The following is a 16,538-nucleotide window of genomic DNA, read 5'->3' as shown; positions in this document are numbered from 1 at the left end:
CTACCCGTCCTTTATTACAATCCAACATCTTCTAATGCAGGGGTGTCAAACTCAATTTCATCGTGGGCCACCATCAGCATTATGATTGCCCTCAAAAAGGGCCGGTTGTATCTGTAAGATTAGATGTCCAGCGCATCCCTTCCCCTTACATTAGATGTCAAGAACCACCCCATCATCAGGAGTTGAGTCCCCCACTCTCCCTTACATCACAGTGCATCCCCCTTTCCTTATTATGCTGCTGGGAAGAAGCTGTATGCAATGCTTGAAAGCAGAAAGTAAGGGTCTGGAGGAGGACCAGAGTAGGGCTGGAGCTCTCCTGCAGCTACGGGAGAGGTGTGAGGGCCACATGAAATGGCCTGGAGGGACGGATTCGGCCCACGGGCCTTGTGTTTGACACCTGTGCTCTAATACATAGAGAAACAGATAAAACATTTTTTTTTTAGGAAGACACCTGCAATAGGCCTACTATGTTTAAAGACGAAGTTCAAGGTATGAATATTTTATACATTGTTACATTGTTCCAGCTTGTACCAACTATGTAAATATCATACCTGTGGGATCCCTCTAGAAGCTGTAAATCACTGTATAGCCACTTGAAGACCAGGCCCTTTCTGGTACTTTTTGTTTACTTGTCCAAACAAGGAAGGGACAATGTTGTTGAGAAGTACAAGTCAGTGTTGGGTTATAAAAAAAATACCCAAATCTTAGATGATCCCTAGGAGCCCCATCAAATCTATCATCACCAAATGGAAAGAACATGGCACAACAGCAAACCTGCCAAGAGACGGCCGCACACCAAAACTCACGGACCGGGCAAGGAGGGCAATAATCATAGAGGAGCACAGAGACCTAAGGTAACCCTGGAGGAGCTGCAGAGTTCCACAGCAGAGAATGGAGTATCGTACATAGGACGACAATAAGCCGTACGCTCCATAGAGTTGGGCTTTATGGCAGAAGAAAGACATTACTTTCAGCAAAAAAACAAAATGGCACATTTTGAGTTTGCAAAAAGGCATGTGGGAGACTCCCAAAATGTATGGACGAAGGTGCTCTGGTCTCATGAGACTAACATTTTACCTTTTGGCCATTAAAGAAAACGCTATGTCTGGCGCAAACCCAACACATCACATTAACCAAAGAACACCATCCCAACTGTGAAACATGGTGGTGGCAGCATCATGCCGTGGGGATGTTTTTCAGCAGTCGGGACTGGGAAACTGGTCAGAGTTGAGAGAGAGATGGATGGTGCTAAATACAGGGAGATTCTTGAGCAAAACCTGTAGCACTCTGTGTGTGATTTGAGGCGAGGGCGGAGGTTCACCTTCCAGCAGGACAATGACCCCAAACACACTGCTAAAGCAACACTTGAGTGGTTTAAGGGGAAACATGTAAATGTGTTGGAATGGCCTAGTCAAAACCCAGACCTTAATCCAATAGAAAATCTGTGGTCAGACTTAAAGATTGCTGTTCACAAGCGCAAACCATCCGACATGAAGGAGCTGGAGCAGTTCTGCAAGGAGGAGGAATGGGCAAAAATCCCAGTGGTAAGATGTGGGAAGATCATAGAGACTTATCCAAAGCGACTTGGAGCTGTGATAGCCGCAAAAGGTGGCTCTACAAAGTATTGACTTTAGGGGTGAATTATGCACATTGACTTTTTCTCTTATTTTGTCCTATTTGTTGTTTGCTTCACAATAAAAAAAAAAACATCTTCAAAGTTGTGGGCGTGTTCCGTAAATTAAATGACGCAAATCCTCAAACAATCCATGTTAATTCCGGGTTGTGAGGCAACAAAACACGAAAAATGTCAAGGGGGGTGAATACTTTTGCAAGGCACTGTATGTAATCATTTGGAAAGGCGCCATGTTCGGTGCGTAGTTAGAACAAGCCACATAACGGGCCGACTGATGGAGAGTTTTGTATCTTGGTGGGCACTTTAAGGGGAAATCTATTTCTGATACCGGTTCTCTTTACTTTATTGGGAAGACTGTAAAAAGAAAATCAGGATGGAGATATCTTTATACAAATCCTTCACTGTGATACCTGAAGCCATGGATTATATCATACACCTAACTGTTAATTTGTTTAGAGTAATTTTTTGTATCAGTGATAATGACTCATCGAAGGTGTTAAAATTTATTTTCAAGAAATTATTGTGGGTTGTTTTAGGTAATTTGTAATACATTTTTGTACTGTATTTACAATGTATTTGTCATCTTGATAGAGGTGATATTCATACTTTGCATTCATTCATTTATCTTATGTATCTGTCATGCAGTTGAATTGGAGGTAAGTGGGGAGTGTGTCTTGTGAACAGTATATGAAGTTGAGTGCTGAGGACTAATGTCGCGTACACACGATCATTTTTCGGGGTTGTAAAAAACGAAGTTTTTCAGCTTCATCAATAAAACGACGCGATAGTGAAAAAAATGAATTAAAACAACATGTATGATGGCACTATAAAGGGGAAGTTCCATTCAGATGACGCCACCCTTTGGGCTGCTTTAGCTGATTTCGTGTTAGTAAAAGACGATTCGCGCTTTTCTGTCTGTTACAGCGTGATGAATGTGCTTACTCCATTACGAACGGTAGTTTTACCAGAACGAGCACTCCCGTCTCATAACTTGCTTCTGAGCATGCGCAGATTTTTCACGTCGTTAAAGCCTGAAAGGCTGGAGTTCCCCCATAATATCAATGCATTGAAAGGCTAGAGTTCCCCCATAATATCAATGCATTGAAAGGCTAGAGTTCCCCCATAATATCAATGTATTATAAGGCTTGCTAGAGTTCCCCCATAGTGATTAATGCTTGTATGAAGATGTATCCTTGAGCTTCTAGGATTAGTTACACAAAAGCTAAGAACCTTGCCATGTTATTATGTACTAGGAGAAGAACATAACATAGATAAGGTGCTGTAGAAACCAGGGGCCAGATTCACAAAGGACTTACGACGGCGTATCTCCACGTACGCCATCGTAAGTCCGAATGTGACCCGTCGTATCTATGCGCCTGATTCTTAGAATCAGTTACGCATAAATTTGGCCAAGATACAAGCGGCGTCAGTCTCCTACGCCATCGTATCTTGGGTGCATATTTACGCTGGCCGCAAGGGGCGCTTCCGTAGATTTATGCGTTGAATATGTAAATTAGGTAGATACGCTGATTCACGAACGTACTTGCGCCCGCTACGCCGTTTACGTTAGGCTGACGTCCGACATAAAGTTACCCCTGCTATATGAAGCGCAGCCAATGCAAAGTATGGACGTCGGAACAAGCGTATCGTGACGAAGCTCCGTGACCGGGACAGCGGGACCCGCGGACCCGATCGCCGCTGGAGTCCCGCGATCGGTCCCCGGAGCTGAAGAACGGGGAGAGCTGTGTGGAACTACCAGGGTCACAAAGGTGTACTTGCAACTGGGTCCTAGCGTTCCGTCACTGTGAGGGTTCTCAAGATGGGAGAAAGGGGGCCCGCTGCAGAACATGTGAAAGGGTCCTACTACGAGACTGTAATAAATGGCCCCTAGGGCTCTGGGATCAGTGGGAAGGGACCCAGGTGAGGGGGGCCCTTCATGGCTTCTAGCACCGGGGGCCCTGAAGGTTCTAGTTACGCCTCTGGGCTGTAAAATAACTTATTATAAAGATTATACAACCAATCCAGGACTAATGGTACAATACTAAACCATTACTTACCGCGCTGCATGAAGACTGAAAAAAACGAATCAAGGGGACAATTTCTTTATTGCCCACCTTCATTTAAAATCTGAAGCCAACTAATGGGTTCATTTATAATAAAAATTATATCCATTTTTACTGTTAATTTGTTATGCATTTAAAGTGAGCATTATGATCAGTGATAATGACCCTTTGAAAGTGTAAAAATGTATTTCAATAAATTATTGTGGGCTGATTTATGTAATTTATAATAACATTTCTATACTATATTTATAACATATGTGTCATTGTGATATTCATATATTGCCTGTATTTCATTTAACCACTTAAGGACCGCCTCCAGCACATTTACATCAGCGGAATCGCACGGCTGGGCACATGCACGTACAGGTACTAGTACTGTGCTAGTACCCAGCCGTGGGTCGCGGGTGCGAGCCCGCGACCCGGTCCGAAGCTCCGGGACAGCGTGACCCGCGGACCCGATCGCCGCTGGAGTCCCGCGATCGCTCCCCAGAGCTGAAGAACGGGGAGAGCTGTGTGTAAACACAGCTTCCCCGTTCTTCACTGTGGCGGCGGCGGCATCGATCGTGTGATCCCTTTTATAGGGATACACAATCGATGATGTCACACCTACAGCCACACCCCCCTACAGTTAGAAATAGACATGAGGTCACACATAACCCCTTCAGCGCCCCCTTGTGGTTAACTCCCAAACTGCAATTGTCATTTTCACAGTAAACAATGCATTTTTAATGCATTTTTTGCTGTGAAAATGACAATGGTCCCAAAAATGTGTCCAAATTGTCCGAAGTGTCCGCCATAATGTCGCAGTCACGAAAAAAATCGATGATCGCCGCCATTAGTAGTAAAAATTTTTTTTTTTATAAAAATGCAATAAAACTATCCCCTATTTCGTAAACGCTATAAATGTTGCGCAAACGCTTATTGCGATTTTTTTTACCAAAAATATGTAGAAGAATACGTATCGGCCTAAACTGAGGAAAAAAAATGTTTTTTTTATATATTTTTGGGGGATATTTATTATAGCAAAAAGTAAAAAATATTGCATTTTTTTCAAAATTGTCGCTCTATTTTTGTTTATAGCGCAAAAAATTAAAACCGCAGAGGTGATCAAATACCACCAAAAGAAATCTCTATTTGTTGGAAAAAAAGGACGCCAGTTTTGTTTGGGAGCCACGTCGCACGACCGCGCAATTGTCTGTTAAAGCGACGCAGTGCCGAATCGCAAGAATACGCATCGGCCTAAACCAAGGACAAAAAACTTTTTTATATGCTTTTTGGGGGATATTTATTATAGCAAAAAGTAAAAAATATAGCTTTTTTTCAAAATTGTCGCACTTTTTTGCTTATAGCGCAAAAAATAAAAAACGCAGAGGTGATCAAGTACCACCAAAAGAAATCTCTGTTTGTGGGGAAAAAAAGGACGCCAATTTAGTTTGGGTGCCACGTCACACGACCGCACTATTGTCAGTTAAAGTGACGCAGTGCCGAATCGCAAAAAATGGCCCCGATCATAGGGCAGCCAAATCCTCCGGGGCTGAAGTGGTTAATTAATTCGAATTTTCGGACGAATGCATTTTTTAATGAAACAAAATAAATAAACGAATTTCGGGAGTAACTAAATAAATTTTTCGGACGAAACCGAAATTTCGAAATGGAATATTTCAGTGTGCGTATTTATCGGCGTATACCGCGCACTTTTTTCCCCTTAAAATCAGGGGGAAATCATGGGTGCGCGATATACGCCGATTCTGCTGTTCCCGGGCGCCGCCGAAATAGACCGAGCCGAGTGTACTGCGCACTCGGCTAGGCTCGGCCACACCCGCAGCCACGCGAGAGGAGCCGAGCGCCGCAGCCTAGAGCCGAGCCGAGTGTACTGCGCACTCGGCTAGGCTCGGACACGCTCGGCTCCGCCCGCAGCCACGCGAGAGGAGCCGAACACACAGGAAATCCGGCTCGGCACCTAATTAAAAAACGAACACCGCTGCAAGCCCGGGCAAGGTGCAGATGGACTGGACGAACCCCGGGCAAGGTGCGGATGGACTGGACGAACCCTGGCAAGGTGCGGATGGACTGGACAGACCCCGCGAGGAAGCCGCAGACGGACACCTGTACGCACCCCGCGCAAGGAAGCCGCAGACGGACACCCACAAAGCTGGACGGACCAAGCGATAGGCTGCAAACGGACGCCGGACAAAGCCGCCGATGGACAAAAATGTAAGTTATTTTTTTCCCTTAAACTACTTTTTTTCCTTAAACTACGGGCCAGATTCATGTACAATTCCGGTGGCGTAACGTATCCCATTTACGTTACACCGCCGCAAGTTTTCAGCGCAAGTGCTTGATTCACAAAGCACTTGCCTGTAAACTTGCGGCGGCGTAGCGTAAATCCGTTCGGCGCAAGCCCGCCTAATTCAAATGGGGCGTGTATCATTTAAATTAGGCGCGTTCCCACGCCGAACGTACTGCGCATGCTCCGTTTTGTAATTTCCCGCCGTGCTTTGCGCGAAATGACGTCGCACCGACGTAATTTTTTGAACGGCGACGTGCAGTACGTCCTTTCCTATTCCCGGACGACTTACGCAAAAAAAATCAAAATTCGACGCGGGAACGACGGCCATACTTTAACATGGCTGGTCTAAATATAAGCCATGAAATAGCAGCCATAACTTTACGACGGGAAAAGCCGACTAGCGGCGACGTAAGAGAATGCGACGAGCGCGCGTAGCTTCGTGGATCGCCGTAAATAGCTAATTAGCATACCCAACGCGGAAAACGACGCAAACTCCACCCAGCGGGCGCCGAAGTATTACACCTACGATCCGAAGGCGTACGAAACCGTACGCCTGTCGGATCGAAGCCAGATGCCGTCGTATCTTGGTTTGAGGATTCCAAATAAGGATCCGACGCGGCAAATTTGAAAATATGCCGGAGTATCAGTAGATACGCCGGCGTATTTCGACTGTGAATCTGGCCCTACCTTCCTAAGTTTGGGGTGCGCGTTATACGCCGGCGCTCGGTATGCCCTCATGACTGTAGGTACCGTAATATTTATCCTATCAATGACACTTGCCACTTTAATTCTGGAGCGACAGCATGAGGTGACTTTTGTATTTTCACAGACTAACTGATGGTTGCAGATTAAAGATGGCTAAGGAAGAGAGATGTTTTGTAGATGTAAGGGTTTAGGTTGCACAACACATCTTCTTTGTAACAGGGAATGCCACTGTGTCCTAGAAAAGTCCCGTCTTTTGATGTCACCGCAGAGCCTGCTTCTTTTCTGGTTTACTTTTTCTCGTCTAAAAATCAAAATCAACTTCCTCGAGTTGGACGTGTCGGATTTTAAAATGCACACTTAGGGGCAGATCACAAAGATCTGCCCCGGCGTATCGTATCTGAGATACGCTACGCCGCCGTACCTTACCTGGCTTTGGTTCGATTCCATAAAGATTTTGCGCCTTAAGTTACGGCGGCGTAGTGTATCTCAAGCGGCGTAACGGCGTGGAATTCAAATTGGGCGGGTAGGGGCGTGTTTCATTTAAATGAAGCGCGTCCCCGCGCCGAACGAACTGCACATGCCCCGTCCGTCAAAACTCCCAGGGTGCATTGCTCCAAATGACGTCGCTAGGACGTCATTGTTTTCGACGTGTACGTAAATGGCGTCCAGCCCCATTCACGGACGACTTACGCAAACGACGTAAAATTTTCAAAATTATACGCGGGAACGACGGCCATACTTAACATTGAGTACGCCACCAGATAGCAGTTTTAACTATACGCCGGAAACAGTCGGACGGAAACGACGTGAAAAAATGCGACGGCCGGTCATACGTTTGTGGATCGTCGTAAATAGCTAATTTGCATACTCGACGCGGATTACGACGGGAACGCCACCTAGCTGACGCCAAAAAATTACATCTAAGATCCGAAGGCGTACGAAGATGTACGCCTGTCGGATCTAACCCAGATGCCGTCGTATCTTGTTTTGAGGATTCAAAACAACGATACGACGCGGGAAATTTGAAAGTACGCCGGCGTATCAATAGATACGCCGGCGTACTTTCTTTGTGGATCTACCCCTTTGTGTTTTTTTTTTTCAAAATTGGCGCTCTATTTTTGTTTATAGCGCAAAAAAAAAAAAACGCAGGGGTGATCGACTACCACCAAAAAGCTCTACGGGGAGTGCAGAATTATTAGGCAAGTTGTGTTTTTGAGGATTCATTTTATTATTGAACAACAACCATGTTCTCAATGAACCCAAAAACTCATTAATATCAAAGCTGAATATTTTTGGAAGTAGTTTTTAGTTTGTTTTTAGTTTTAGCTATTTTAGGGGATATCTGTGTGTGCAGGTGACTATTACTGTGCATAATTATTAGGCAACTTAACAAAAAGAAAATATATACCCATTTCAATTATTTATTTTTACCAGTGAAATCAATATAACATCTCAACATTCACAAATATACATTTCTGACATTCAAAAACAAAACAAAAACAAATCAGTGACCAATATAGCCACCTTTCTTTGCAAGGACACTCAAAAGCCTGCCATCCATGGATTCTGTCAGTGTTTTGATCTGTTCACCATCAACATTGCGTGCAGCAGCAACCACAGCCTCCCAGACACTGTTCAGAGAGGTGTACTGTTTTCCCTCCTTGTAAATCTCACATTTGATGATGGACCACAGGTTCTCAATGGGGTTCAGATCAGGTGAACAAGGAGGCCATGTCATTAGTTTTTCTTCTTTTATACCCTTTCTTGCCAGCCACGCTGTGGAGTACTTGGACGCGTGTGATGGAGCATTGTCCTGCATGAAAATCATGTTTTTCTTGAAGGATGCAGACTTCTTCCTGTACCACTGCTTGAAGAAGGTGTCTTCCAGAAACTGGCAATAGGACTGGGAGTTGAGCTTGACTCCATCCTCAACCCTAAAAGGCCCCACAAGCTCATCTTTGATGATACCAGCCCAAACCAGTACTCCACCACCACCTTGCTGGCGTCTGAGTCGGACTGGAGCTCTCTGCCCTTTACCAATCCAGCCACGGGCCCATCCATCTGGCCCATCAAGACTCACTCTCATTTCATCAGTCCATAAAACCTTAGAAAAATCAGTCTTGAGATATTTCTTGGCCCAGTCTTGACGTTTCAGCTTGTGTGTCTTGTTCAGTGGTGGTCGTCTTTCAGCCTTTCTTACCTTGGCCATGTCTGAGTATTGCACATCTTGTGCTTTTGGGCACTCCAGTGATGTTGCAGCTCTGAAATATGGCCAAACTGGTGGCAAGTGGCATCTTGGCAGCTGCACGCTTGACTTTTCTCAGTTCATGGGCAGTTATTTTGCGCCTTGGTTTTTCCACACGCTTCTTGCGACCCTGTTGACTATTTTGAATGAAACGCTTGATTGTTCGATGATCACGCTTCAGAAGCTTTGCAATTTTAAGAGTGCTGCATCCCTCTGAAAGATATCCCACTATTTTTGACTTTTCTGAGCCTGTCAAGTCCTTCTTTTGACCCATTTTGCCAAAGGAAAGGAAGTTGCCTAATAATTATGCACACCTGATATAGGGTGTTGATGTCATTAGACCACACCCCTTCTCATTACAGAGATGTACATCACCTAATATGCTTAATTGGTAGTAGGCTTTCGAGCCTATACAGCTTGGAGTAAGACAACATGCATAAAGAGGATGATGTGGTCAAAATACTCATTTGCCTAATAATTCTGCACTCCCTGTATTTGTGGGGGGAAAAAGGACGCCAATTTTGTTTGGAAGCCACATCGCACGACTGCGCAATTGTCATTTAAAGCGTGACAGTGCCGAAAGCTGAAATTTCGCCTGGGCAGGAAGTGGGTATTTGTGCCCAGTAAGCAAGTGGTTAATAACAATTGCAGGAGACAATGTATCCATCCAATAATGGAATCTTTTTTTACAAAGAACCCCTAAAGACTTGTTATCCACGCCCCGTGTGCTGGGGTATAATTCAATGATATAAGCATACTTGTAATGAGCCGGCCTGTTTAAACGATTAGGCGTACGCTGACTGTGACGGCGGCTGATTGCGCCAGTCATCTAGACGCGGCGTTCCATTCCGCTCCGCCAGCCGGTAACATTGCCGGTGTTTATACAGTAACAGAAGGATGCGCCGGGCTCGTTATCAGAGGAAATTAAAGGAATGTGTTCAATGGCAGATCTGAGCGTAAAGTGACACAGGACATGTCCCCCCCCCCCAGGTTCATGCTGAGAAGGAACATAACGCAGAGATTAGAAGACACGCACCAATTCTCTCGTTTTCCCAAGCCAACTTTATCTTTAATTATGCGATTTAAGCCCAGAGAATTGAAGCAAAGCCCTGGTAGGACGTTCTCCAGCCGGAAGAGCCGGGTGTGGAGTTCAAGGGGACTCTCCGTACATCCAACGTCTCTTTTACTTTCCCAGACACGCCAGTTCTTGTTTTGGGGGGACCCCATAGGCGTTGCTAGGGGGGTGCAGGGGGTGCGGTCCACACCGGGTGACACCCGCTAGAGGGGTGACACCATCCCTTTTTTTTTTTTTAGCTGACATGCCTAGCCTGCCCTGTGCAATCCCAGCTTGCCCTGTACCACCCCAGCCTGCTCTGTGCCACCCCAGCCTGCCCTGTACAACCCCAGCCTGCCCTGTATCACCCAGCCTGCCCTGTACCACCCCAGCCTGCCCTGTACCACCCCAAACAGCCCTATACCACCCCAGCCTGCCCTGTACCCCCCAAACAGCCCTGTACCACCCCAGCCTGTCCTGTACCACCCCAGCCTGCCCTGTACCACCCCAAACTTTCCCATGCCAACTTGTCCTGTGCCACCCTAACTTGCCCTGTACCACCCCAATCTTCCCATATGCCACCATAACTTGCCCTATACCACCCCAACCTGCCCAATGCCACCCTAACTTGCCCTGGACCACCCCAACCTTTCCCATGCCATCCCAACTTGCCCTATGCCACCCTAACTTGCACTATACCACCTCAACCTGCCCTGTACCACCCTAACTTGCCCTATACCACCCCCACCTGCCCTATGCAACCCTAACTTGGCTTCTAAGACTCTTTGACCCATTATTGTTTGTGCTAATTAACCCTGCAATTGTATGAAAGAGTTTTGTGTTGATATGTATGATAATGCGTATTGTAGTTAGGGAGTCACATCGGCTGCTTTAAGGGATTAGTTAATTAGCTCATGTTAATTTATGTTTTTGGTTACAGGTGTATTGTTAGAGTAATATGAGCAGGGGGGGGGGCTCCTCCTCTTTAACTGTATATAAGACTTGTATTCTGGTTCTAATAAACAGTACATGTTCAGCAATCAAGCAAGTATTGTCTTGTTTGTAGTTGTCAGCGGTTGGAATATCTGATATCTATATTCAGACTGGGAGGAAGTGGAATATGACGATAGAAACTCAAGCAGAGTGTGGGACGTTTTCGTTACAGCCCCCTAGACTATTTTCTGGAGAAGGTGGACTGTAATGAATATTTGATTCTGGGACAAAAAGCCATCACTTCTTGTTTCTGACGTTTTCCAGTTACTTTCAAGAATCCCCATGATAATGTTTACAATAATTTGAATCTGTATCTTGGTAGAATGCCATGACCTTTAGTTACTATGTTAAAGCATAAACTTGATGGGTTGCCATGGGTTACAGCACGTTTCTGCTGCTTACATCTGAGAATCTATTGTTTCCATAGCAACTAAAAGTCATAAAACTTCTTATGCATGCATAGAGATTTTTTTTTTTAATTTCACAATTCTCCAAACTGGTTTACTGCAGCTGCATAATTATAGAATCTTCTTCTTTTTTTTTTTTTTTTATACTAAACGCTTCTGCAGCACTCATGGTTGAAGCCTTTTTTTTTTTTTTTTGTAAAACAATAATTGCTGAATAATGTCCCTTGTTCTCTAGATACACATTTATTCCATACTGTTAGAGGAGGATGTTGATGTATATGATCTTTATTTTATTATCTTAACCCTAAGGCCCCGTACACACGACCGGATCTGTCCGCTGGGATTTATCTGCTGATCAGTTCCAGCAGATAGATCCGGTCGTGTGTAGGGCCTAGCGGACATTTTCAAGCAGACATTTGTCCAGCCGACGGTTTTCCAGCGGATAAAAATTTCTTAGCATGCTTGGTTCACACTAGGGCGAGTTGGTTCACACTAGGGCGACACGACTTCCAGCGCGACCTTCAGAGGCGACTTCGACACGACTTGAGCATGAACCACAGGGCGATCTGGGGCGATTTACAACAGGACTTGAAGTCCTCTCCAGGACAGGAGAATTTCCAGTGGCCAATCAAACAACAATCAGCTCTAGGGGAGGGAGGGGGAGGGAGAGGTTTGCCTGAGAAATGTATGTTATCTTCCTGGAAAGTCGCTTCAGTTAAGACAGTGATCAGACTTGGAGGCGACTTCCATTGAAATCAATGGGTACAAATCGCCTACAAGTCGGATTGAAGTAGTACAGGAACCTCTTCTGAAGTCGGAGCGACTTGAGTAGTGTGTATTAACACCGCTCCCATTCACTTACATTGTTTTTCTCTACATCGCGACTTGGGACGACTTGAGGCGACCTCAAGTCGGATCCCAAGTCGCCCCAGTGTGAACCGACTCTTAAGAAGTGACTGTACTCTTATATAACCCAATTGGAACTCCTTAACCCCTTAAGGCCCGCCGCACGACTATTTACGTCCGCACAATGGCACGGACAGGCAGAAGGGCGTATATATACGTCCTTGCCTTCTAGCGGGTGGGGGGTCCGATCAGGACCCCCTCCGCTGCGTGCGGCGGGCGGATCCCCTCGGGGAGCGATCCGGGACAACGGCGCGGCTATTCATTTATAGCCGCTCCGTCGCGATCGCTCCCCGGAGCTGAAGCACGGGGAGAGCCGTATGTAAACACGGCTTCCCCGTGCTTCACTGTGGCGGCGTATCGATCGAGTGATCCCTTTTATAAGGGAGACTCGATCGATGACGTCAATCCTACAGCCACACCCCCCTACAGTTGTAAACACACACAAAGTGAACACTAACTCCTACAGCGCCCCCTGTGTTTAACTCCCAAACTGCAACTGTCATTTTCACAATAAACAATGCAATTTAAAAGCATTTTTTGCTGTGAAAATGACAATGGTCCCAAAAATGTGTCAAAATTGTCCGAAGTGTCCGCCATAATGTCGCAGTCACGAAAAAAATCGCTGATCGCCGCCAATAGTAGTAAAAAAAAATAATTAATAAAAATGCAATAAAACTATCCCCTATTTTGTAAACGCTATAAATTTTGCGCAAACCAATCGATAAACGCTTATTGCGATTTTTTTACCAAAAATAGGTAGAAGAATACGTATCGGCCTAAACTGAGGAAATTTTTTTTTTATATATATATGTTTTTGGGGGATATTTATTATAGCAAAAAGTAAAAAATATTGCATTTTTTTCAAAATTGTCGCTCTATTTTTGTTTATAGCGCAAAAAATAAAAACCGCAGAGGTGATCAAATAACACCAAAAGAAAGCTCTATTTGTGGGGAAAAAAGGACGCCAATTTTGTTTGGGAGCCACGTCGCACGACCGCGCAATTGTCTGTTAAAGCGACGCAGTGCCGAATCGCAAAACCTGGCCTGGGCATTTAGCTGCAAAATAGTCCGGGGCTTAAGTGGTTAATGTGGCCATAGGAGTAGTGCGGGTAGGTGCAGCGTGGTGTGTCGGGCAGAAAACACTCAGTCCAGGTGCAAAAACAGGAATATATTGTAATTGGAGTTCAGCAATACAGAACAGGCTTTGCAAGAAGGAAACCCATCAGGGAGCACTCACAAGATGTAACAGCGATGTATAAGAAGATGGTTATAACGTCCTTCCAGGATGTCTCCAACTTACAAGCCAACCTCAATGGACTTGTCAGAACTATTGGGGTTAAAAGAATATATATAAAGCCTGTATATTGTATATTTTTTATATGAACATGAGGGAAGCCATTTTCCCTCTAAAGTTGAAGCTAAGTTCAGAGCTCATGAATAGACATTGTTCCAAGAGGTTTTTCTGTCTTACAAGGAGACTGTGTAAGTCTTGTCTGTACCATTATCCTAGGTTATATATCTTGTCTGTAGTGCCCCCTTACTTTCAGTAAAGGCGCTACGCTAAAGTTAGTGGGAGAATGAGAGAGATAATTTGCCCTCATTCTGAATTATGTCAAATTTGGCTGTCGCCAAATCTGGATTGTTCTGTGTGCTAGACTGTGTTCTAGGGATGAGGCACCAACCCTGGGCAGCAGGTGGCGCCAGAGAGGTCCAGGCGGAGCCGCTTTTCCCTAGCAGCCAATTAGAGGAGTTTTCCCTCGCGGGGCAGGCTGGGGAGGAGTATTTCTGTGGCGGAGGCCGCTGTTTTTTTTTCTTCGTGGGTTCCTGGTTCCAGGTGCGGCACCCACCGCCACTATGGCCTATCTGGCCTGGGGTCGTGCGCAACGCGCAGTTCCTGATTCTGGGCCCTCATGGCCTGGAGCAACTGATGTTACCAGGGGCCCCAGTGACTTACTGGGTCCCCAGCTCTACTGAAGAGATCCTAAGCTACGTGCTGTGCGGTGGGGGATCGGCTCAAGGAGGACCCAGAGGCAGGTTGTCTGAGAAGCTTGAACGAACCATCGGGGATCTGGGTGACCGAAGACTGACAGATAACCTTAGTACTGTCAGTCGGTGACCCCAAAGAGAAAAGACTGGGAGGATTGGCTCTGCTGTTCACCATTGTCAGCATTGAGCCTGAGGCAGAGGCCTCATCTGGCATCCTATTAAAAATCAGAGCAAAGTCAATGACAGTGACCTTGTCCTTCTCAGCAAACTTTAAAGTGACACTTCGGCTGCCAGGCTCGTGGTAGGAGTCTGTCCGGGGGCACTTCACCCACTCTGGTTAGAGTGGCGACTAATTGTATCTACTACTACTACTACTACTACTACTGAGAGCAGGATTTCTCTCCTTCTATCCAGGCCTGATACTGCAAAGTTCTCTTGCTTCATCAACTTTTTCTGTCTACCTCATGTTGATGTTGGTCGTGTTGGGCTGAGAAATAAAGCATTCAGAAAATCTCCTTCGCTGATTGGACATTCGTTTACTGCTCTACTCACTACAATCACCCTAGACAACGATTAGAGGTAACTTAATACGCCGATCCCAAAACAACCAGCGGCTCCTGAGGGGGTAGCGCTACATGTCTTTGACACTTATAGGTAAGGGGAGATTCCACAGGCAATGATGGCTGCGTACCTGAGTAGCCCCTTGAATGCCTACAGAGCACCGCTGGTTCCGAGGACACAGCACAGGAAGAGGCCACAGAGGAAGAAGAAAAGGAGGGGGTGGAGGAGAGAGGTGTGTCACAACCAGTAGTAGCATATTGTGCGGGGGCCAAAGTCATTACACACTCTTTGGCACACACTATAGCATGTGTACCCACATATACAGATATATGGACAATGTAACGGTATGGCCCGTGGGACCCAGAGGCTCTTGAAGGATGTGGGGTACTCCTGTGTCAGCTTCACCAATGACTCTTGGGTCTAGGTCATCCTATGTCCACTAGGGGCATAGGATGACTGAGAAATGATATCATGGATTACATGAGATGGGACATTAATGATAATTCATGTATTGCAGGATATCTTGAAATATTACAAGTTGTTGATTCTGAACCCAACAGGTCAATAGGAGAGTGACTCATTCAATGTGGAACACAGACTGTTAAGGGGGAAATTAAGTCTGCTACTGTCATGTAAACTAGCCTTAGTCTGGGTTCTAAAGACCTTTTCATTGTGTGATGCTAATTAACATTGTTTTGTGTGAATTTCTATTGATGATAAATGTGTATTGCATAGCAGGTGAGAAAAGCTGGAGTCTTGATGTCTGACTTGTCAGCTGTAACTAATTAGCTCATGTGGATTATATCGGTGTCAGAAAGTCTGACTAAAGACGTGTATTGGGCTCCTTGTGTCATGTTGTGGGTGGAGTTGAGCCATTGTTATTTGGTTACAAACTGTATATAAAAAGCCTGAGTTTACCATTCAACTATCTATCCGTTTTGAACCAGAGAACAACGCTGTGTGTCTCGTTTCTGGGGGAAATCCATATGGATTGTGTTTGCTGGATTGTGGAGTGTCGATAAACCATCGTGGGTTGGTGGAATGGAATATTGTAAACGGCGTTAACCCCTGACCGTTACAGACAACTTTGACCCTGTGCAGTAAGCGCACACAGAGATCTCCAGGCACTCACGTGTACTCGACCCTCCTGGCAGGTAGTACCTGTGACGGGAAGAAGTAACTTTTTAGTTGTTAGGTATTGACAGTATGGGGCTTCTCTAGTATTTTTATTTACTTCAGCAAAGAAAGCTAAGGTGAGAAGGAACTCTGACTGGTGTTTTAGCTTGGGGCTCGTATACATAAAAACATTATCATCCCGCGTCAGCTATTTGATCCTGCTAATACATGCAAAGAGCTACAAGTCCTTGGTGCCGGGTGAGATTCAAAGAAAAACTTAAGAGAAGAGAAAAAGAACATTTGGCCGGAATATAGAGGCAGAATAGGGCACATTGTTTTATAAAAAATCCATAATTTTATTTCTAAACAAAATATAAAAGAAGTGTAGATCCGAGTGATTCTAAAAGGGTACTCACCTCATCTCGTTTTTTATTAGTAGCAAGGAAAAGAGAAGGGGATTATAGCGGCAGGGCTGTCTTAATGAGAGGGCACACCTGGGCACTGCCCAGGGGCCCCAGCTGCATGGGGGGCCCCTGCACTTTGACCAAAGCAGCTGGTTCTTGAGCCCACGTTGCCCCA

This window comes from Rana temporaria, chromosome 8 (assembly GCF_905171775.1).
Source record: "Rana temporaria chromosome 8, aRanTem1.1, whole genome shotgun sequence".
NCBI lineage: Eukaryota > Metazoa > Chordata > Amphibia > Anura > Ranidae > Rana > Rana temporaria.
This window is presented reverse-complemented; position numbering follows the sequence as displayed.